Here is a 22246-nt window from a genome sequence, read left to right as displayed (position 1 = left end):
TTGTGCTTGGCACTCCCCTTGGCAGATGGTTGCTCTGATGGGATGCACTGGGCAAGGGTCTCAGTACTGCAAAGTGAAGGCCTGAATGCTAGAAAAGTGTGGCTAGTGATGATGTTCTGGGCCTGGAAGCCCCCAGACCACCACAGGTCGACCGCTCCCTGGTTCTCTGACCTGAAACCTGAGGATGGAGATCGCTTCCCCAAATCCTACAAAGCCTTGCCAATTTTCTCATTACAAGGAGAGGCGATTCCACACCAAAGACCTTAGAACAAGCTGGACACCTGGACAGCCCAGAAAACACAGGGGATAATTGTTAGTGATGCTGGGACAGACCCTCCAGGACAGGCACCGGGTGAAGCTTTCAAAGGCTAGGTGGTAGAAGAGAGACAAAAAACCCACTTAAAAGCTACCGTCTCTCTTTTGTTTAGGATTTCATAAATTATGAATTCCACTTTTCTCTTTTTTCCTAGATGCAAATAAATGCAACGTATATGCAATTTTGTATATGTATGTAGATAAATATGCTCGATAGGTGTCCATACATATCTCTGTGCATGTGTGATAACATAAACATGGTGGTGAGTCTCAGTTTCCACCCATTTTGTGTCTTCTGCCCGTGTTTGTATTGTGCAAGCGAGTGACTGTTACTCGGGGTCAGATGCATGGTTGGGCATTTGGGAGCTCATGGTGCCTGTGCAAGCAAGCCATCATCTGTGCTTGCAGGTCAGAATGCTTGCCTAGTGCACTCAGGGTTTAGGCAAATATGGGGACCCTCTACTCTGTGCTTTTCTCCTGTGTTTGTTTCCTGGTGCTCTTAATTTTCAGGATTGGTTTAGGAAGAAATGAGAATGACCCAGTTATCCCACATTTTCCTTGAAAAAGTCCCCCTAATTAGGCCCAACGATTCCACTCCTGGCCAGAGAACTACACCCCAGCAAGCCAAGAGGCCCAAGCAAGTCTCTGCACAGGACTTAGGATCTTGGGATTTGGTGGCCTTGAGAGGAGTAGGAAGTCCATTAGACATTTCTATGGGTCCCTATATGTTACTATTGTTGGGGGGGGGTCATCCACACACAATGATGTTCAGCTACTCTCTGGGCACAGCGTTGAAGCTGGGAGATGAGCTCTTCTCTGGTAGCTCCCAGCATCTGTTTTCCTTCCTTGTAGGGAGCTTGGCATCTATAGGTCCTGCAGGTGAAGAAGTCACGTCAGGAATGCCAGCCAGCTCAGACTCTGGGGCCCCATCTCCTCCTGAAGCACTTGGGGATGTGATGCTGAATTCCATAGGGAACCTTTCCATTTGAAATGCTACATATTGGACTCTTTTGCCTCCTCCTTTCCCCACCATGGTTCCTTACTGCACTGGAGACCACCTCTTTCAGGAGCTACAACAGAGGCAGCTGCAGAAGCAGCTTCAGGAAGTGTCCCATTCCCGAAGGCCCCAGGACAAAAAGGAAAAGACAAGAGATCTCCACCCCTTCACGATTAGGGACAGCAGAGGCCACTCTTCCACCTCCTGGGTGTGTTGGCGAAGTGTCTAGGGGGGGAGCGGTATTGTGATGTAATTTGATTTCTTACCCATTATCTCCCCTTATCTCCTAATCACGTGGGCAAATAGAGATTTCTTCATTGTTCAGCGGGAGAAACCAGGCTCTGAGAACTTCGAGGCTTGTGGTCCTCTGTGCCTGCGTCTTTTTGTGGCCCACACCTCAAAGATACAGCCTTGTAGTCAAGGTCAGGACTGACCTCCCACTCCTCTCTCCCTCCCCTTTCCGATTTTCAGTCTTTCGGGTTGGGGCAGAGGGGAAGGGGAGGAGGGCTCTGGTCAGACCTCATTCTGGCACCCCTTCTTTTAAAAAGAGAGAAGGAGAGAGTAATAATGATCATAAATAGGCATTGATTTCTCTGATTTATGGGGCTTGCTTGGCGAGCTGCCTGTGTATTAAAGAGCGGGGCCACATGGAGATAAATACTTGAACTGAGCACACCATCCCAACTTCCTCATCTTCACCCTTCCTCCCCCTCCCTTAAAGATTGGATTGAACCATATACTTAAATCTTCCTCAGACTGGAAGGAAATACAAGCTAAAGGAGTCTAAACAATATCGATCTCGAGCTCTTTTTGAGGGCAAAGGTCTCTGTTTTTTTCCCTGAAAAGTCCTTTTCCTTGGGGGAGGGGAGAGAAGCAGCGGGGAGGGAGAGGATGGAGAGGCAGGGGGAGAAGCTGCATGGAGGCAGAAGGCGTTTGAGTGTACAGGTCTGTCTGTGTGCGCACGTGTAATCTGCTGCGGACTCGTTATTTGGGCGTTTTGACTTGTGTGTTGTGCTTATATTTATTTAGGCTTGGGAGGTGCTTTGGGTATATAGGCTCCAACTGACAATCATTATTTGGTGATTGTGGGTACACGCAGGTGCTTGACTCATAGGCCCCCTAAATGGGGCCACCCAAGCTGTAGAGGGGTGGCTCTAGCTGCCATAACCCCATCGGTCACCAGGAATGAAGCCATCTGGGAAGCCATTCTGGACCTCAGAACAGTTCCCTTTCCCCCATAGCCCTCAGCGAGACCAAAACGCTGAGGCAGGGGTGAGCGTTGGCTGCTCTGAGCTAGAGGCACCAAATGAAGGCCTGTCCTGGAGCTGGGCCTTCTCTGGGGTGGCCCTGGATGTGTTCAGTGGCCAGCTTGGCCGGTTCTTTGTATGCCCCAGACAGGCCATTCCTCTGGCAGTAGTCATGATGTGATTTGCTCACCTATATGAAACTGGGACAAGACAGGCAGGAAGGCCAGCAGCACCTCCCCTTTGCTGCGCAGCCTGGTCTTGTTTAAGCTGAACACGACACTGTGTTCATATTGGTTCCAATGGTTCCCGCCTCTCCCCCATCCCCACCCCACCCCACACTGTCCCTGTCCCTCTTGAGTACTGGGGGTCTCAGCTCTCCCCTCCCCATGTCTCAGCTCAGCTAGGAAGACTCCTTAGCCTGACGATTTATGAAAAGAGGGCTTGCCCACAGTAGTGCACACTTTTAATCTCAGCACTTACAAGACACAGAGAGGCAGAAGGATCTCTGTGAGTTCAAGGCCAACCTGGTCTACAAAGTGAGGTCCAGGCTGATGGAAATTACACAGTCATATTCTGCCTCATAATAAAATAAGCAAAAATAAAATAAGATAAAATAAAGAGAGGGCTAGTGGGAGGCTCTGGTGACCTTGCTCTGCTCACCTGCCCAAACATTTCGTCTTTTAATAAAGAACCAGTCTTGGAGTGGTTCTCAGGAACACTTGAATAAAAATGGGTTGCTTTGTATGTGGGAAAAAGATTCCCGAGATAGAAAGGGTCTTCTTGAGAAAAACAACAAGCAGGAAGCAAAGCCCTCAGTTCCTCAGTCATGGTCTTATCAATACACAAGAGAACATGGCACACATACAGGTGTCTATACATACATATACACATGTGGAAAACAAATCCACTTGCTTCTTATGTCCAAAGGTGCCATCACAGTAGGCATGAGGACACCACCAGGGCATGAGGTTCTGGCAAACATATAGGCCAGCAACATCAGGACTGTGGTGGCACAAGCACTACATGTCCAAGTCCCAACATGGGGGCTTTGTTCCTAGCCTGGGTAGGTAACTGTGGCCTCTGTGTGGTTGCAACCAGGGAGTGCTGGGGCTGAGAGGGTTGTTTGGGAGTAGGGAAGGTACAAGTCAAGGCAACCAGCAGTGAGGTGGCTTTCCCCCCCTTTCCCAGAGGTCAGGGTTAAGGTTCTCAGGCTCAGACCCCCTACTAGTAGCAGGACCTTTGGGGGATGGAGCAGGCTGGAGAAGTAGGGGACAAAATGATGGGAGCCACACAATTTTTCAGAGAACCTGGGTTGTAACTGGTCAGCACAATTTACTTCCGGAGTGCTCTTTCCCCTGCAGCCTTTGGCACCACTCTGAAGGTGGAGCAGGTTCCCCTTGCTGTCACAGAGTCAGAAGTAAGGTGCTTTGAAGGGGATCCTAGGTTGAGAAGGTGAGGGATTGGGGTGAACTTAGGAAAAACAAGACTCGCTGTGGATATTTGAACATTCACCTACATCTCATCCCGAAGAGAATTCTCAACAGTTACAGACTCTTTAGGCAGTGGGGTGGGTGAGTGGAGGGGTTGTTAGTTGGGTGTGAGCCACAGAGGAGCCCTCTCTTCAACAGTGCAGGATGTGTGTGTGTGTGTGTGTGTGTGTGTGTGTGTAAACCTACCAACATTTAGGAACTAGCACCAAGAATTTTCTCCCTGTCTCATTCAAACACCTCTGTCTCAGTGATGGGGATGGAGTTGGGTGGAGGAGAGTGGGATGATGGGAAACTCTCAGCAAGCACTCCATTCCACCTGGTACCTGGAACTGAGATGCTGGAAAGAAGGACTCTCTTTGTAGAAGAGGAATCCCAGGACCCAGGAAGCACAAGGATTTTGGTTTCCTGGGCTACCCTACTGCAAATGGCCAGGATTCCTAACAGGCACCAAGCTTTTCCACGGAGACTCCTTGGTCTTAGAGTTAAGGGGACCCGAGGACCCTCTGCCAGAACTCTCCAGATCTTAGCATCTTCCGTTTTGGGGGAGAAGCTTCATTAACAGGGCCAATATCCAGATGTCCACTGCAAAGCATTGCGAAGGAGAAAAAAAAGCCATCCTGCTCACCCTCCTCAGTTGGCCTCTCCTAACCCTTTCTACCCCTTTCGCACCTGCACTTCCGGCAGAGCAGATTCAGGAGAAGGCATAGCATTTTTTTTTTAAATTATTGCTAGTATACTCACTATTTACTGGTGGGTGATTGAACACATGGGAGAGCATTTACTTCATCCAACCACACATGTTCCTTTGAGATTGGTATCTGTATATTGATCTATATCACTGTGCCCATTTTACAGATAAGAAAAGGTCTCACCCAATTTCATTAACGTTTACACTGATGGGTCTTCTGCACAGCTGTAACCTGGCATTTGATAAGGAGCGACGTGGCTCTTTTTCTGGCGCCTTCATCTCAAGTAGGAGAAGCTTCAGCCCCGTTCCCCCATCTTCATAGCTTCTCAAGATAGTAAGGAATGCAAGACCCAAGGCTCACATTAGCTTCTTGCCATCCCTGTTCTCTGCCGTAAGCGTTTCCACCACCTGAGTCTAGGCGGGCTGAAAGATCGCGTCCTACCCCAGCGTCTTACTCCTTTGGGCCAGCCTCCAGCCGCCCTCCCGCAGCTACCTGCGTCCCCCACCCCAAGTCTTCCCCGAGCACTGCCCAATGCATTTCCTATCCGCTAAGCCCACGTCGCAAGTCCCCTCTCTAGTGGGTGAGTGAAAACCAAAACTCCCTGGGGCTCCACTGAGGCCACTGAGCGCGCTGCTATCTCCGCAGGGAGTCCCAAGACCGGTCAGCTCAGCACGCTCAGCTAGGGCCCTGACTTTGTTGGTGGGGAGTGATACACTGAAAGGCCACCCGCACCACCTCCCCTCCGGGTAGGGAGTGACACTCAGCCTGCCGGCTCTAGTCTCCATTCTGCCTGCTTCTTTGTAGGTTTCGGTTTGCTTTTGCCTAGTTTCTCTCTGCAGTTTTGGGTCTGGTCCCTTGCTAGTCCCCTCAGTTCACGGTCTCTGCTTTTGCCTCGGAGATCTCCCTCATGCCTGCGGACTGCTTCTTCCTGGTTCCTTCAGCCGCTGGGACAGGGCCTCGTCTACCTGAAGCGCCCTACGGTTCCTTTGGTCACCACCCTTCCCTCTCCACCGGTCTCTCGACCCAGCTCCTGATTTTGCTCAGCCGTCCCAGTCTCTAGAGGTCCAACTCTGAAGCACTCTTCCCCTCCCACTCCCGTGTGAACGTTTGGGGACGCGGCACTGACCTTCAGTGCAGACGGGCTGATCTGTTAAGATTCCCAGCAATTCTCAGCCCTCAGTTGACTGGGGGAGGGGGGTATTTCCAAGTGGGGGGGGCTGAGGCCCTGCTAGAGTATAGTGAAAATCACCTATGCGATCATGCAGTTGCACAGACCGGACCTGGAAACCGAGGTCAGGCCTAGAGTCAAAAGAGGTAGGGGGAGGGGTGGCCTTCAAGACTGAGGAAACTAGGTTTTATTTGTGTTGCTTCAACACGTCCTGGCTGGATGACCCGCCACACTCAACAATCCCCAAAGACCAGACCTGGCGGGCTCGGTCTCCCGGCTTACGACTCGGCCCGACCTCGGATGGGCCCGCCTCAGGAGAGTGCTTGCTCGCTGCTTGGCTGGGGGAAGGGCTGTCGACTCACTTCGGACTAGGTGAGCGCCTCGGAAATCTTTCCAGTTTTTTTGGGGGGGGGGAGGGTGGGGGGAGTGAAAGAGATAGACCCCCCGCCCCCGCCACACTAGTTGCAGTAAAACTTTGCTAAGCAGAGACCTTCAAATCCCTTTCCTGTTTCACTGAAAGTGTCTGGCCAGTTCTCTAACGGGTATGCAGGCTCCTTACACAGCTGAAGTTTACCCGCAGGTTTTTAGCTTACCTAGATTTTTTTTTAAACGTTTGTCTTTGCAGTTGCGCCTTCCACCTAGGTCCTACAGAGAAGGGCGCTGCATTTACTGAGGGGTTCAGAACCTGGCGGAGTGCGTCCTTCCATCCTCCACCTCACTCTGTCAGGCTGAACTCTGGTCTTCTCTTCTGGCCTCCTAACTTGTGTAGTCTTCCCAGAAGGCAGAGGCTAAGAAGCCTAGGAGGAAGACCGAGGCAAGGGGATGCTAAACTCCCCTTCAGGCCTCTGAATTTCTTCAGGGAGGACAGTTGCAAAGTAAGAAGTTGAGTGCTTGCACTTCTGGAGACTAGCCTGAAAGTGAGAGATTCCAAATATCTAGAAAATGCTGGGAGAATGACGAATAGAAGGACATCTGCTCCCTTGGGACAAGTTCAATCCAAAACGGCAAATGCTGAGGGAGCTTCTTGGACAGAACTTCCGAATGGGAGACAGAATTCCCCACCCTTCAGTGACAAATCAGACCCTAAACAGAACCATCACCTCTAGGAGAAAGCAGTCAGCAGTGGTGGGATGGTTCGGCCAGAGGCACTCCTTTGAAACTGGGTTTCTTGCCTTTTGCCCTAGGAAGGGAAAGGTTGATGCTGTTCCAAACGTAGGGTGGGCAAAATCTGGGCCTCTAGAGATGGCTCACTCTCGTTCCTCCTGGACTGGCTACACGGTAGCTTGACTGCCTTAAACTTTTCTAGCTCTTCCACTCCTCCCTGGCAAGCTGCAAGAGTCTTTGGATGTGGTCCACTCATCCTGGAAACTCAAGGCACGCCTGGCCACCCTCTGAGCTTCCCCAGAAAGAAGTAGGGACTCCTTTTTCCCTAGAGACCCTCCTAGGGCCAGAGTGTCAATGATCATTGCTTTAAATTAAAAGTCCCCCATTCCTCTCTGTCTAAGCTTCAACTTAGTTTCAGAGAATGAAGCGAGAAAGCTTTGCTAGAGATTACCAATGCTTCATTTATTCCCTCAAATGGCAAACACGGCCCAGGAAAACGGAGTACCCGTGTGCAAGTTCCTTGTCTCGGATCCTCAGCCACCTCAGCCTTCACAAGCTCACTTGGCTGTGAGACACAGCGGGCAGGGAGAGCCTTGCTGAGTGGGCTTCCCCTTGGAAGGGAGTCTGCAGTCTAGGTCCCAGACTGCCTGCTGTAGTTAGCCACAGTGCAGCTGCTGAGACACCAAGGGAAGCGGGGAGGAGTGTTCCAGAGTGGTAGCTAACTGGTCACATTATGTGAGGGTGACTACCTAATGAGTCTCACTCCAAACCCAGCTTACCATCCCCTATTTAGGGAGGAATCTAGGGAAACCTCCTATGTATTGTATGGGGAGAAGGACCCCAAGTCCACCTTCTGACCCATTAATATCCCCTTCCAACCCCACACCAGCCCCTGGGGCCTTATGTTTGCTTACCCATTAAGGTTGAAACCTCTGTGGCCAACTTTTACATCTTTCCTAGTTCACACAGGAACCTTCATGTCTGGGACACGCCCCTCCCCCCAAAAATCCCTCCATTATTTTAGCTGTGGAGCCTTCAAACCTTTGTTGTACAAGGCTCCTCTTGTGACCTGGGTAACAAAGTTTGCCAGGACTATTTCCCAAGGAGGCACGATGGAGCCTCCAGAAGCTAAAAAAGTGACTGAGTTTTCTTCTTTTGAAACACAGTAGGGAGGTCTGAAGCAGGAAGAGTCAGAAGCCCCAGTGGGAGTTCAACCTTAAATTCCTTTGTGACACTATGTTATTAACTCCAAGGCAGGGACGTCTCTGCATTCCAGCCACCTGGAAACCCTTGTGATACAAAGATACCTTTGGGGGAAGCAGCCTTCTGGTCACCTTAGCCGGCTCACAGGTTGTGAGGAAGGTGAAGTGCTGCTTTGGCTGTGAGGGTTTTGCTTGTCTCCTAAGATGTGTTGTAGAAGCCAGTGTAAAGGTCAACATCTGGACCAAGGTGACATTGACCCAGTATCCCTAATTGTACAGTTAGTGACTTGTCTACAGCTTTCAAGAAAATTTGACCTATTATGGTTTATTTTGTCACTAGTCAAGGATAACCACACTATAAAAGTCCTGAGTGGTCAAACAGGGTGATCTAGAATATCTTTGCATACGAGGATCTAAGTTCCAGCTTCAGAGTCCAAGCTAAAAAAAAAAAAAAAAAAAGCAAGGTATGATGATACCATGCTTGTAATATCAGTGTTGGGGAGCCTTTGGTCAGTTGGTTTAGACTACTTGGCAAGTCCTTAGCAAGTGTCAAGTGAGGGACCCTGCCTCAAAATAACAAGATGGGCAGTGTCTGATGAGCAATAGCTGAGGGTGTCTCTAGGCCTCCACAAGCACAGGCACACATGCACTTGTATCTACACACACAGGGGGGGTATTTTTGAAGGCATAATGACCCCCATGGAGTCTGGAGTCTGGAGAGGTCTCACCATAAGGGAAAGCCAGGCTGATGAATGAGGGGGTGTCACATGAAAAGCATGGGAAGACCCAGCATGGAGAACAGAAGAACGGGGTGGAGGAGAGTTGGAGATCTTGTGAACTTCCTGAACTTCCACATTTTCATTAATCACGCACTGATTTCCGTGTGAACGCAGGAAAAGTCAGTTGCCACCATGCTTGACCACCTGAGTTTGACTCTGGGACTCACAGAGTAGAAGGACAGACCAGCTTCTCCAGGGCCATTCTCTTACTTTTGCAAGTGCAGCCTTGGAACACCCATGGCCATATGCATATGCACATAAAAATAAATGAAGAAAAATGTAATAAAACTTTAAAAAATACTTTGCTGCCTTATTGGATAGATAACCTGCAAAATGAAATGAGTTGAGAAATTCTAGAGGCATCCAATGCTTCTTTCAAATTTAGAAAGTACCCTCCATCCAATGCTAGAGGTGCTGGACAGTGAGTTGAAAACCCAGAGAACAGAGTGTAGACCCTAATGCTGACAAACACCCAGACAAGAATGTCCCCTGTGTCCTCTTCACTTCCTTGGTTACTCAACGTGGTCTAAACAGAGTACCTTTGAGTGGCATCTAGGTAGGCATCAAAGTGGCAAGTTCTGCATTTGCTTGCCCACCATGGGGATGTAGTAGCTCAGATGGTTTCATGAGCCTAATGCATTTGTACAGTCCTGTCTTGGACACCTGCACACAATAGTTCTAGGATCTGCCTCCTAACTTCCATGAGGTCAGGGGCTGCTCACCATGGAACCTTTGTGTGTTCAGGCTAGTCGAATTTGAGATCTGTTAAACTGAAAAAGAAAAGTGGGATTTTGGTACATCTACCTTAGATGATCAAAAGCTTCCAGGGCCAGAATGCAGCTCAGCTAGAGTGCTTGCCTAGTACGTACAATCCTGGTGCAATCCTGGATGCAATCCCCTGCAGCCCCTGATCAGGATATGTCAGTACACTCTTTTAATCCCACCCTTTGAGGGGTAGCATGCTAGAAGTGCTAAGTCATCCTCAGCTACAATTTGAAGCCAGCCTGTGCTACCTGAGATCTGGTCTTGAACAAACTAACTGGCTAACTAGCTAGCTAGCTAAGTAGCTCACGAACAGGTAACTAACTAACTTCTTCGGGAGTGAAACGCTTCTTACCAGTTTTTTCAGTGTACAAACTGCTTGCCAAGGAGGAGAACTCCTGGAACTTAAGATGGCTTTGCTTGTTCTTGATGTCTTTTGCTTCCTTTTGTTGTCATGGGCAGTCCTCAAGTGATTTTGAAGTCTTTTAGATGTATGCATTGTCTGGGGGAAATGTGGTGATAGGGAATGAGCATTTCAGACACGTGACTTTGGAATGGGCACACAGGTACGGTTTATAGAGTGCCTTGTTTGTTCTGGTGTCTTACAGAATTGATAAAAACCAGAGAGGCAATGTTGAACTTGCTCCCAGTCCTGTATTTGTTTTGGGGAGTGGTTTTGTTGTTCAGTTATTATTAAGGAAGATATCATTTTTAAAAAATCATAAGCATACGCCGGGTGGTGGTGGCGCACGCCTTTAATCCCAGCACTCGGGAGGCAGAGGCAGGTGGATCTCTGGGAGTTCAAGGCCAGCCTGGTCTACAAGAGCTAGTTCCGGGACGGGCACCAAAGCTACAGAGAAACCCTGTCTCGAAAAAACCAAAAAAAAAAAAAATCATAAGCATGCTTGGCATAGTGGCACACACCTTTAAACCCAGCACTCAGGAGGCAGAGGCAGGCAGATCTCTGAGTCTGAGGCCAGCCTGATCTACAAAGTGAGTTCCAGGACAGCCAGAGCAAAACAAAACAAAACAAAATAGTAACAAAATCATAAGCATTACATTTCTATATGCGCATGACTTGAGAAGAGATCTGAAGCATCCCGCTGGACCATTTTTCTGTTTAATTACTTGTAGTGAGTTCACCATTGCAGTTTGTAAAGTTTATGTTCTTGGAATTCTCAGTCTCTTCCTGAAATGCTTTTATGCGCAGTCTATAGACATTGGCCAGTTTTAGTGAAAATGACGCAGTGAAACAGACGGCACACAAACAGATATGGGGCTATTGAAACTGCCCTCCCTCGTTCTTCCTAGAGCAGACTGTAGACATGAACAGATTGGTGGCCAGAATACACAGTGAACCCTGTGCCACCAAAGCCCAAGAGTCTGGTGGTATGTAGATAAGGGATGGGACTCCCTTTTAATTGGATTTTGTTATTTTGTTTTTCTAATTCTGTAACTGAAATCCATACGTCTTTTACTCTAGGCAAGTGCTCTCCTACTGAACTACATTCTGCACTCTGTAATTTTCTTTTAAAGCAAAGTGGGAGCTGGGGAGATAGAGCAGTCAATAATGTGCTTGCTTTGCAAGCCCAAGACCTGGATTCAATCCCCAGAACCCACATAAAAGGAAGAAAGAAAAGAAGAAAGAGCCCAGTATGGTGGTTTGTGCTTGTTTCATAATCCCAATGCTGGGGAAGTAGCAATAGGTGGATTCCCGAGGTTCTCTCCTCGACCCGCCTAGCCTGCTGGGCTAGCTCCAGGAAAGTAGGAGACCCTGTCTCAAGAAACAAGGTGGGTGGCATCTGAGAAACAGTACTTAAGATTGTCCTCTGTTTGCCACAGAGTAGCAACTCCTATATATGTGTGCTCAAATACACTAGAACTTGGGTGAGTTTGTCCTCTTTATGCAACCGGTGGATACGAACTTCCCGAGGAAGAACTCAGAGCTGGCTCTGAGCTGAAAAATGACTGAGTCTTGGCAGTGTTCAATCTAAGCCCACAGTGGTTTGTGTGTCCACCCAGAAGTTGTAGTAATTAAAGCACAGGCTGGGAACGAGTTAGTTCAACTTCAAGGAAGGTCCCTTTAGTCCTACTTTTTTGTTTGTTTGTTTGTTTGTTTTTTTGTTTTTCGAGACAGGGTTTCTCTGTGGTTTTGGAGGCTGTCCTGGAACTAGCTCTTGTAGACCAGGCTGGTCTCGAACTCACAGAGATCTGCCTGCCTCTGCCTCCCGAGTGCTGGGATTAAAGGCATGCGCCACCACCACCCGGCTAGTCCTACTTTTCTATAGTCAAGGTTTTATAAAAGAGAGCTGGCTTTTCATGCTTGGGAACTCTAGACTACGAACTGTAAGCCTCTTTTTGGGGTAAAGAATTTCACATACATAAAGTCTAGACTCTCCAACTATCAAACTGAGCAAGCCCCAGGACCAGGTAGAATCATGATAAAAATAACATGAAAGAACGACAACAAAACAATTCTTGGGTTGTTTGACTCAGGATCTGTGGCACCAGGGCAAACAAGAGTTATTATAATCTTCCCCACAATTTCTGAACTTGTCTACAGTTTTGTTGCTGACATCCAGAGAGACAGTGAATTCACCATTGCTGGGGAGATGGTGAAGCTGGCAATGTGCTTGCCACATAAGCATGAGGACTTGAGTTTGGCCCCCAGTGCCTAAACACAAAAGCCTGCGACGCCTTCAATCCCAGTACAGGGAGGCAGAGACAGGAGAGTCCCTGGGACTCTATGACCACCCAGTCCAGCCAGTCTGGAAGCTGCACTTTTGGCAAGAGGTTCTGTCTCAGAAGTAAGAGAGGTGGGATTAGGGAAGACACTTGATGTTGACTTTGGGCCTACACCTGTACATGCTCACACACAGCACATGTATACACACACATGAATATAGAATTACACATGCTCACACACTCATGTATACACACAAACACACATGCACATACACTAAGAAAATGAAAGTTTATGCCACCACTGGACCATTTAAGCTCACTCTATCTGTCTGTCTGTCTGTCTGTCCGTCTATCTATGTATCTATCTATCTATGTATCTATCTATGTATCTATCTATCTATGTATCTATCTATCTATGTATCTATCTATCTATCTATCTATCTATGTATCTATCTATCTATGTATCTATCTATGTATCTATCTATCTATCTATCTATCTATCTATCTATCTATCTATCCATCCATGTATCTATCTATCTATCTATCTATCTATCTATCTATCTATCTATCTATCTATCTATCTATCCATCATCTATCATTTATTTATTCCTCTGGGTGTGTGTGGGGGAGTCATGGGAGGCAAAAAGAAAAAGTTTCTGGGAATCTTTATTGGGAGACGTAAGGCTGATCTTTTTTTAAAGCTGGAGTTTGCTGTTTAATAAATAAAACTTGCGCATGTCAGTCTGGGAGATGTGATGTTTACCTGAGTAGATAAAACATTCACGAGAGTAGCATGGGGGAATGCTTGGGGTGCAGCTCCATTCTGCTCCTCAGTGGGACTGTAAGGAGGCAGGGGTCTCAGCTCAGATGTCAGGATTTCCAACCAGGCCAGGCCTTGGGAAGAGGTCCAAACCCCCAAGCTTGGGGACAGGGGCCCTCACCTTCTGGTTTTTCAAGAACCGGTTGAGGTGGCAGGAAATGAAGCCGGATGATCATATGGGGAAGGAGGAGAGAGGTGGCTTGAGTTTCTGGTGCTCAATTGCTCAGTTCTGTTTTCATCTCCCTCTGCTCCGTCCTCCACATCTGAGGGGAAAGAATTATGCTCCCGTGCAACTGTCAGTGCGACCAGGAAAGTATGGCTGGCCTCTCGAAAAAGAGAACTGCTGGTCTTTCTTTGTCCTAGGTTGGGAAGGCCTCCTGGTCAATAAATACATATTAATCATGCAAGAGAATTGATATGCAAATGAAGGGCACCATTGACAAGCCCTGGATGGCAGAGGGAGAGCCCCGCACAGCTGTGGCCCTGCCTGGAGAAGCCAGGGCTGCGCCTGGCCATTTGTTGGGTGTTTTCTAGGGGTCAAAACCTCCTTTCCCAATAAGTCTGTGAAAGAGGAAACTGGCCCTGGAGGTGACTTCAGGATCTTTTGCTTACATATTTCTTAGCTCTGCCAGCGCTACAGATTTTTTTTCCCCCAAAATTTTTAAGTCTGGCGATGGCAGGCCACCCTTTTGGATCGCTGTGTCTCTCTCGGCCCAACTGGAAATCTCCAAAGGTACTTTGTTCTTGTGATCAAAGAAAAGTTGAGCCAACCAGAAAAAGAGTTAAAAGCTTAGGTGCATTTTTTAGAGGAGCGCTTGATAGTGCAGGAATAATTATTACCTGCCATTGTGAATTACGGCTTATAAAACAGCATGTTGTGTATTGTTGTGGCTTTCTATCTGGAACAGGTACCTTCAAATAACCTTGGCATAGGCAGGACTCAGCTTCAGCTCAGAGTTTTCGGAAGGCCTGACACCTGTGGGCACAAATACTTCATATTTTAACCTACGGTGGTAAACTCTGATGTCGGTGTTAGGGAATTATACAAAGAGAGTTCGATGTCATAAGAACAGAACAGATGCATTATAATATGTACCCAGCAAATCACTGTGAATACAGTTGCTTTATCCATCAAAATCATTGGGACGTAAACTGGTTTTTAACACTGATGATGGTTTTTAAGCTGCTGTGTATGTTATAATAGAAATGAAGAATGTTCTTTGTGCCCACAGACCTAGCTTCGGTGTTCTGCTTGGGGTATAGATGGAGTTTTTAAGAGGTGGATAACTGGACTTTCTGTGCTTTAGGTTCTGAGTTCTGTCTGTGGGCTCCTCTCTGGGAGACACACATAGTCGCTTTAGAATTGGATGACCATAAACTATTGACTTTGGTGATACAGCTTGGTTACTAGTATCAGAATGGATCCTGGTTTGGTAAAGACACAGGCTGTCTGGGGTTCTGGCATGTCAGGCCCTGGAAAGCTTCAGGGGATGTTCGAGCTGGGCCTGGTGGCTCTCTTCCTTTGTGGCCTCTATCTGATCTTACCGAATGCTCTACAATTAAATATAGGACATTATCACACAACCTGAAGGGAACAAATAAGACTATAAATGCAAGAGAAACATCTTCTTCTGGAAGAAGTGGTAATCGGGATGCTCGTGAATTAACTGTCTGTGGTCACGTGTGGACCCAGGCTTTCATGTATTTTGGGTCATATTAATCCTGATCAGAATACTGACATGCTGAAACACCCATGTTTTTACTTTAAATCCATCATGATGTTCTTTGATAGAGGTGTGTTGATCTCAAAACCCCACAGCCTGTTCAGAAATCAAACACAGACTCTCCTAAATTCCATCGACCGACGTATGATGCTTAAAGCATTCTGCTAATATTTGCCTAGATTCTGGATGGATCGAGGATTACCTGGAATTTGAACGCAGCAAACCTGTTGTCTGTTGGATTTCTCTGTGTGCATGTTTGTGTGTGCACACAGGGAAAGGGGCTGCTACTAGAGATAAATTATTTAACATGATTTTCCTGTATTGTGGAGAGGGAGGCTGAGCCTCATTTTTCGGATTATGATTTGTGTTATGAAATGCTTATCAAATGTTTTCCAAAGATTAGTTTAATTTTAATTAAATAACCCTTTCTCAAGAGGAGACTCCCAACTCTTCCTGTACCCAGAGGCTAGCGTACTTGTTGTTTTTAATTATTTTGTGCTGTTACCCAAACTGCTTTGGGTACTCCTGCCCAATTAAATCAAAGGCCCAGGTTCCTTATGCACAATATGTTTAATATTTAATTTTAATTAAATTAATTAAATTGTTTATTTAATTTTATGTGCATTATTGTGCGTTGAATAATGTAAAATTCATGGGATGGAGAGGTAAATCGGAGAGCTTCCAAACAGGCTTATTACAAGCTTTCCAGAAAACTTCTTTCTTGTTTCCATGGAAAATGTCCCAACGCTGGGCAAAGTGAGCCATGAACTTCCTCTTCGGTGTCCTTCTGCTGTAGCTTCTGGAGATTGGGTTTGTAGGTCTCTGTCACCTGCTGCAGCTTGCCTTGCAATGTGCAGGTGTTTGTGGCTGCCTGGCAGAGGCAAGAGTGTGAGTGTGTGTGTGTGTGTGTGTGCTGTTGTCACCGTGGTGACATTGTCTACTTCACGAAACACACAGCCACCAGCACAGATACTCCCAAGAAGATCAATATTTTGTTTTTTTAAATCACAGAGAGGCCTGGTAAAAGTTCTGATAACATCTTGCCTTGTAGAAACAGCCCAAGCCAGCAAGGTTTTGGAAACCCATCCAAGGCTAAGCAAAAACACAGCAGGGGTGTGTGTATGGTGGTGGGTTGAAGGAGGGGCCGGGGGGGGGGGGGGGGCGTCTTACCTTTGGCCTGGTTCTCCTTTCCCAAAAGTGGTCCTTAGCCTGGCTCTGCTTCCAGCTTCCATGCCAGTTTTCCTCTGTAGGACCCAGAGCATCCAGGAATGCTTTTCTGTGCAGTGGTCGGCTTACTGTCTCCCAACCGAGGGACCTAACTTCCAGGAAGCCTGTTTTCACAGACACGGGAGCTAGACAGATGCAAACAATAAAATAAGAAAACTGGAGGTCCTCCTCTAAAAGCGCTACTTTGACAAAACTCACATCTGAGTATGTAAAACAGAACTCTGGAGTCAGAAGCTCTGAAGTGCCTGAGCTGGAGGAGCCACGGATGGATTTTTCTTTCTGTTTCCTGACTCCTGGCAATGGGTTCCGCGACGGCTCTCAGCATGACCTGGCTTTGGGAGCGCCCCAGCCAAATTTCTAAACTTGACCAGGTGGCACTGAGTGCTCACTGACTTCCTTCCCATCTCGAGGGTTTGCTGCTCTGGACTCTGCTGAGTTCTTAAAACCCTTCTCACTTCTATAGGTTTTGACGGAGTAGGTTGTATCCTTCTGGTACCTCTTGCTTATTGAGACGTGTTAACGGCATTTAAGGACCCTTGATTAACTCTCAGTCATGGGGGCGGGGGCACAGAGAGGGAGAAAAGAGAGAGGGGAAACTGGAGAAAGAAAGAGAGGAGCAGGGAAAGGAGAGAGACAGCGTTCTTGGGCTTGTCCCGGCGTTTCCAGAGTCCTTTCACAGACCAGAGCTAACAACGTGGAAGCTGCGTTCTCTTTCCTGCTGTTTGTTTTCTCCCCCGAAGGCTGGTTTTGTTTCAGTAGATTAAATATTATCATAAAAGTAGCTGCTGATGCAGTAAATTAAAAATCAAGTTGTGGAATATTTTGCAAAAGCCTTTTTTTTTTTTTTTTTTTTTTTTAACTTCTATGGCCCTTAACCAGTCACAGCAAACATTAGTTTAAATAGATTTTGCCAAACAGGACTTTTTGCTTCAAAAAAGAGTTTGGAAAATTCAGAGCAGGCTAGGTAGACGGAATAAACCTAGCGAAAATGCCACTAGAAATTTGGTAAGAGGGTAATGGTTGCTAGTGCTGCTTGGAGCAGGAGCAGCAACAACAATAACAATAAACAAAACAAAGCCCAAAGCCCTCGCTTTCTATTTATTTGGCACATCTGTAAGCTTATGGACATTTTGAGTTTGGAGAGCTGTAGGGAATGGATGTGAGGAGAGATGGAGTAGAATCCGGGGCAGTGCTGTGTCACCACACTTAACATCAAATTATGAATTAAACAAGAAGAATGAATAACAAATTAGGGTCCGCTTAAGCCTAGCTTTGTGCAGCGGGACAATGAGAATGTATTCGAATGCTGCTCCTTGGTGAGGCTACAGAGTTCTCCCCGGCAGAAGGTACCCATTAATACTGTGAGGACAATTATCGGAAGTTCATTTTCTGGGCACATCTCAGAAAGCTTTTGATGACAACAGAAATGTCTGTGCAGATTTAGATTTCTCTAAACCCTCCCCCAGTCTACTCCACGGCTGCCTTGGAACTCGCGGCGTCGAGGTGATTTGTGGAGCGTGTTTTGGCATCGGGCTATCAAACAGGTTAAAGCTGAGTTTCGGGGAAGGTTTTGGTTTGTTTTGTGACTGCGTGGGGGAAATTATTGAACATTTGACTGTTTAGGACTTCTGCAACACGTCAAGAAACGGCAGTCCAGCTGTTGGCTGAAAAAGACCTCACTTTGCACAGCCAAGGGCCTTTTCACTAGTACAGTTGCTCCCTCCCCACAACCAATCACAACCTGGAAATGAGGCATTCTGGCCTCGCTAATGCCTTCCCCACATGCTGAAACACCGCGAAGAAAGGAAGGTGTCTGGGCTATGAACCAACAGAGCAGACAAGTTTGGATATACTAGGAGCCATTTCTAGTGCTGCTGCGTGTGAGGAAACGTTTCAAGCCACAAATGTAACTTATGGTATATAATCACTCTGTGTGTATTGAGACAAAACAGGGAAACGATAAAATAGACAGCAAAATACAACTTGCTTATACCTACGGTATTTTGGGAAACTAAGCAAAACACAGTCCAACATGATAAATAATCCTGTAGGTGAATGTTATACCAGCCTGAAGCTCCTTATTATAATTATTATCATTTAAAAATAGTATATTTTGGGGGGGAGGGGAGTACATGCCATGGTGCATATGTGGAGGGTCAGAGGCTAGGGATCGGGAGTCAATTCTTTCCTTCTACCCTATCTATCTGGGGACTGAGTTCAGATTAGCAGGCTCAGTGGCAAGTGCCTTTACCCACTAAGCCATCTTGCTGGACCTTATCATCACTATTGTTAATAATAATAAAATTTTTATTTTCAAAGAGTTTTGGATTTTCAGGAAGTTAAAAAGATAATTGTCTTATTTTTACAATTTAAAGGTTTGCTACTTCCTCTGTTCTCTCTCCAGACAAGAGGAGTCTTTTCCTAAAGGTGTAGGTGTGACCTAGCTTTCCAAACCTCTTACCTGCATCCCTGTCTTCTGAATATCACACACAAAATCTCGTAGAAAATAAAATAATAACAGGGAACCAGCTCCGTCCATAGAGTGCTTGTCCAGCATATCTGAAGTCCTGAATTTGACCCCTGTCCCATCATAAACTTTGTGTGATGGAAGTGGGAGGATCAGAAGTTCAAGGTCATCCTCAGCTACTTAGTGGATTTCAAGGACATCCTGAGGACGGTGAGACCACCTCTCACAAAGAAGGAAAGAGAGAACATCAAATGAAATAGTAGTTAAATATACCCAACTAGTATATCATAAAATTAAATAAGAAAAACCCCACTTTAGTCAAAGAAAGATCTTTGCATTTTTGAAAACTTTTGGCAGCTGGTTTTCCCTCTTTTTCTTCCTGGCCTGTTTGCTTTTCTACAAGAGAACATTATCTATTAAATGAGTGTTGCCTTGCTCTGTGTGCTTGTGACACCTTTGAGATTTTGATTAAAAAAAAAAAGCTGTGTCAAAAATCTGGAGCCTGCTTTCCTTCCCCCACCTTGGGCTCTTCCCTTCCTCGTCCTTGGAAGACCCACTCAGCTCCAAGGCCAGCCTGGTGCCCTCCGGAGTCACTCCATTCTGTGCCCTTGAGCGGTAGGCAGCTCATTTCCTGCGTTTGGTTTCATTTCAAGATGGGCTTCATCTTGAGGAGTTGGGGGCTAGGGAGTTAGGGAGGAAGGAGGAAAGCTGCCATGGAAATATATCACCCTAAGCAAAACCGTTTGGCAGAGGTCTTCTAGGATGCCCAACCCCCTCCTCCCCCTGGTCTACCTGCCCAGGCTCAACATGCTAATCACATTCAGGCCAAAGGCAGCAGCCACAACCTGGCTGCGGCCCAGAGGATATTTTCTTTTATTTACAGATGAGCTGTTTCCCCTGAAATCTCGATTGTTCTGGAAGCTGTGACAGAAGGCAAGCCAGCCTCCATTTTTAGCAGCTTGAGCTCAGAACTGGAGCGGGACTTGCCTTAATTAGCTGTGTCACGAGCTGGCAGGCCTGGAGAAGGGGCAGCCCAGTGTCCTAAAGCCTGCTCTCAGACTTCTCCATCAGGGTAGATACCTTACACCTTCACAGAGCCGTGCCAGAGCCAACCACAGACTCCCATGTCCCCTGGTGCTACCCACGTGGGACTCAAACGTTCACACCCGGGTTTGTATCCGGCCCCATCCCTTCTGCAAGTATTGCTAGTCCTGATTCCTGCCTACTGAAACTATAGATTTTTTTACATTCATTTATTATTTATTTGTGTGTGTGAGTGTTCTTGTGCATATGCACACCAAGGCACACAGGCAGAAGTCCGTGGACAACTTGAAGAGTCAGCTCTCTTCCAACCACGGTGTCCTGGAGATCGAGCTTCCGCCATAGGCCTTGGCGGCGTGTGCCTTTATTCATGGAGCCGTCCTGTTTCCCCTGAAACTGAATTAATTTACAAATAGGCCGGGAGATGGCTCGGTGTGTGAAGTTCTAGCCATGCCAGCATGAAGACTTGTGTACAAAGTCTCCCCGCCCGCCAGTGCTGGAGGAGCACAGGGTGAGTGAAGAGTCACTGTCGATTGGGCTAAATCCATGAGCTCTGTGATTCGCTGGAGAGCCTGTCTCAGGAAAAAAATGTAAAGTGGAGAGTCACCTAGGAAAACATCCTTGACCTCTAGCTTCCACGTGCACATATAAGCACACACATATTAACATGTACAGATGCATACAGAACACACACACACACACCCTTCACAGACTTCACACACCTGTTCTCCTCTGAATACATGCAAAGGGTCTTGTTATTTTATGTTTGAATGTCACTTTTGCTCAAAACAGCATTTCCCAGTCTGTGACCATCCATCCACCTTATCGATCATACTCAGCTCAGTCCCTTCCAGCTCTTTCCCAGGCTTGCATCGTTCCAGATGGAGGAGCTTGCTCTGTCATCCTGGCTTTTTAGAAGAGTTCACAGACTTCCAGGAGAGCTGTGAAGGAGTGGTCAGGGCAGAGTGAAGGAAATAAACCCACGAACTCCCAGGGTGTCTTACTGGAGGGGTGGGGGAGGGCAAAATACATCTGGGCCTGAGAGTTCTGGGTAGAAGTTGAGTTCATGAAACAGTCTTGCCACCAGGCCTTGCCTATCTTACCCCACCCACCCTGAGAACTAGCTCCAGTGGGCGCTGCTGAGCTGCTCAACGCTTGCAAGTGGATGTTTGAATTTCAAGGCCTGTAGAGCAGGCTCCTGGGACTCAAAAGAAGCCTCCCTTTTAAGGGTGGTGGAGATGTCTGGGATGAGGGAATCAACCGAAAAAGTTTATAGCTTTTTATGTTTTGTACCCAACTCCCCCCGCCCCTGCCCCTTTGGAGCCAGCATTTCACAGAGCCCAGGCTGTCTGGAGCTCACGCAGAGGAGGATGACGCTGAACTTCTGGTTCTCCCTGGGGCCGGGATTCCAGGCATGCGCCACCGTGCCCAGTTATTCTGTTCTGGAGATGGAACCCAGGGCCTTGTGACGGACTGGCAAGCACTCCGCCCACTGAGCCACATGTCTAGGACAAACGGGGACTCTGGATGGAGGGAATCAGTCGGGAGGGCTGTAGAATCTTCTTCATCAGTCCTGAGTGAGCACTGGTAAATCAGGAGCTCCCCGGACGACCCTGGGAAGAAAATTGTGAGTTTTGACATCTGAAAGATGGTCTTTCCGGGCTGGAGACACAGCTCAGTTGGAAAGCGCTTCCTGCACAGGCACCAGAACTTGAGTCAGGAGCCTCAGCACCCATGTAAAAGTGTGGGTGAGGCGGTGAGGCAGTGAGTGCCTGTAATACCAGCGCGGGGAAGGAAGAGGCAGGCCGAATTCTGAGACCAGCTAGTCAGTCAGATTAACCAATTGGAAAGCTCCAGGTTCAGTGAGAGACCCATGTTGAAAAACAAGGCCAACTGAGGAAGATATTTGAAGCCAACCTCTGGCCTCCACACTCACATGCAAATGTATGTATGCACACATGCATGAGCACATGTGCATTCACACGCACAATAAGAGGAGGGGCATCTTCAGAGTCATCATGGGAAAAATGTTCACTAGGATTTCTCATTACATACATTGCTGGTTTGGTTGGTTAGTTCTGTTTTATTTTGAATTATGTTTTGTGAGTTCTCTTCCCCGTACATTGTTTAATATGGCTCTGCTATAGTTCGAAGGCAGGTACCCCACACCCTGCTTGTAACAGAACCCAATGCCTTGTATTAGCAAGGCAGGTACTTTACCACTGAGTTCTATCCAACAAGCCCTAGATTTTCTTTGTGGGGAAAACAGTGTTTCAGAGAAGGGCTAGGCACGGATGCTCGGGGCTCTCATAGGAAGAGAGTCCGTGGAGTTGTACAGCATAGATGCGAGAGATGTATTGCTGTGAGGTTTTGGCCAAACTTTATCTTTGCTGTGATAAAACATCAAAGCAATTTAGAGAGGCAAGGGTTTACTCAGCTCTCAGTTCCAGGTTCCAGTCTATCTGTGGGAAAGTCAAGACAGGAAGTCAAACAGCTACTCACATATGTCTGCAGCCAAGAACAGAAGAC

Source organism: Chionomys nivalis, chromosome 5 (assembly GCF_950005125.1).
Source record: "Chionomys nivalis chromosome 5, mChiNiv1.1, whole genome shotgun sequence".
Lineage (NCBI taxonomy): Eukaryota > Metazoa > Chordata > Mammalia > Rodentia > Cricetidae > Chionomys > Chionomys nivalis.
Note: the sequence above shows the minus strand (reverse complement) of the source record.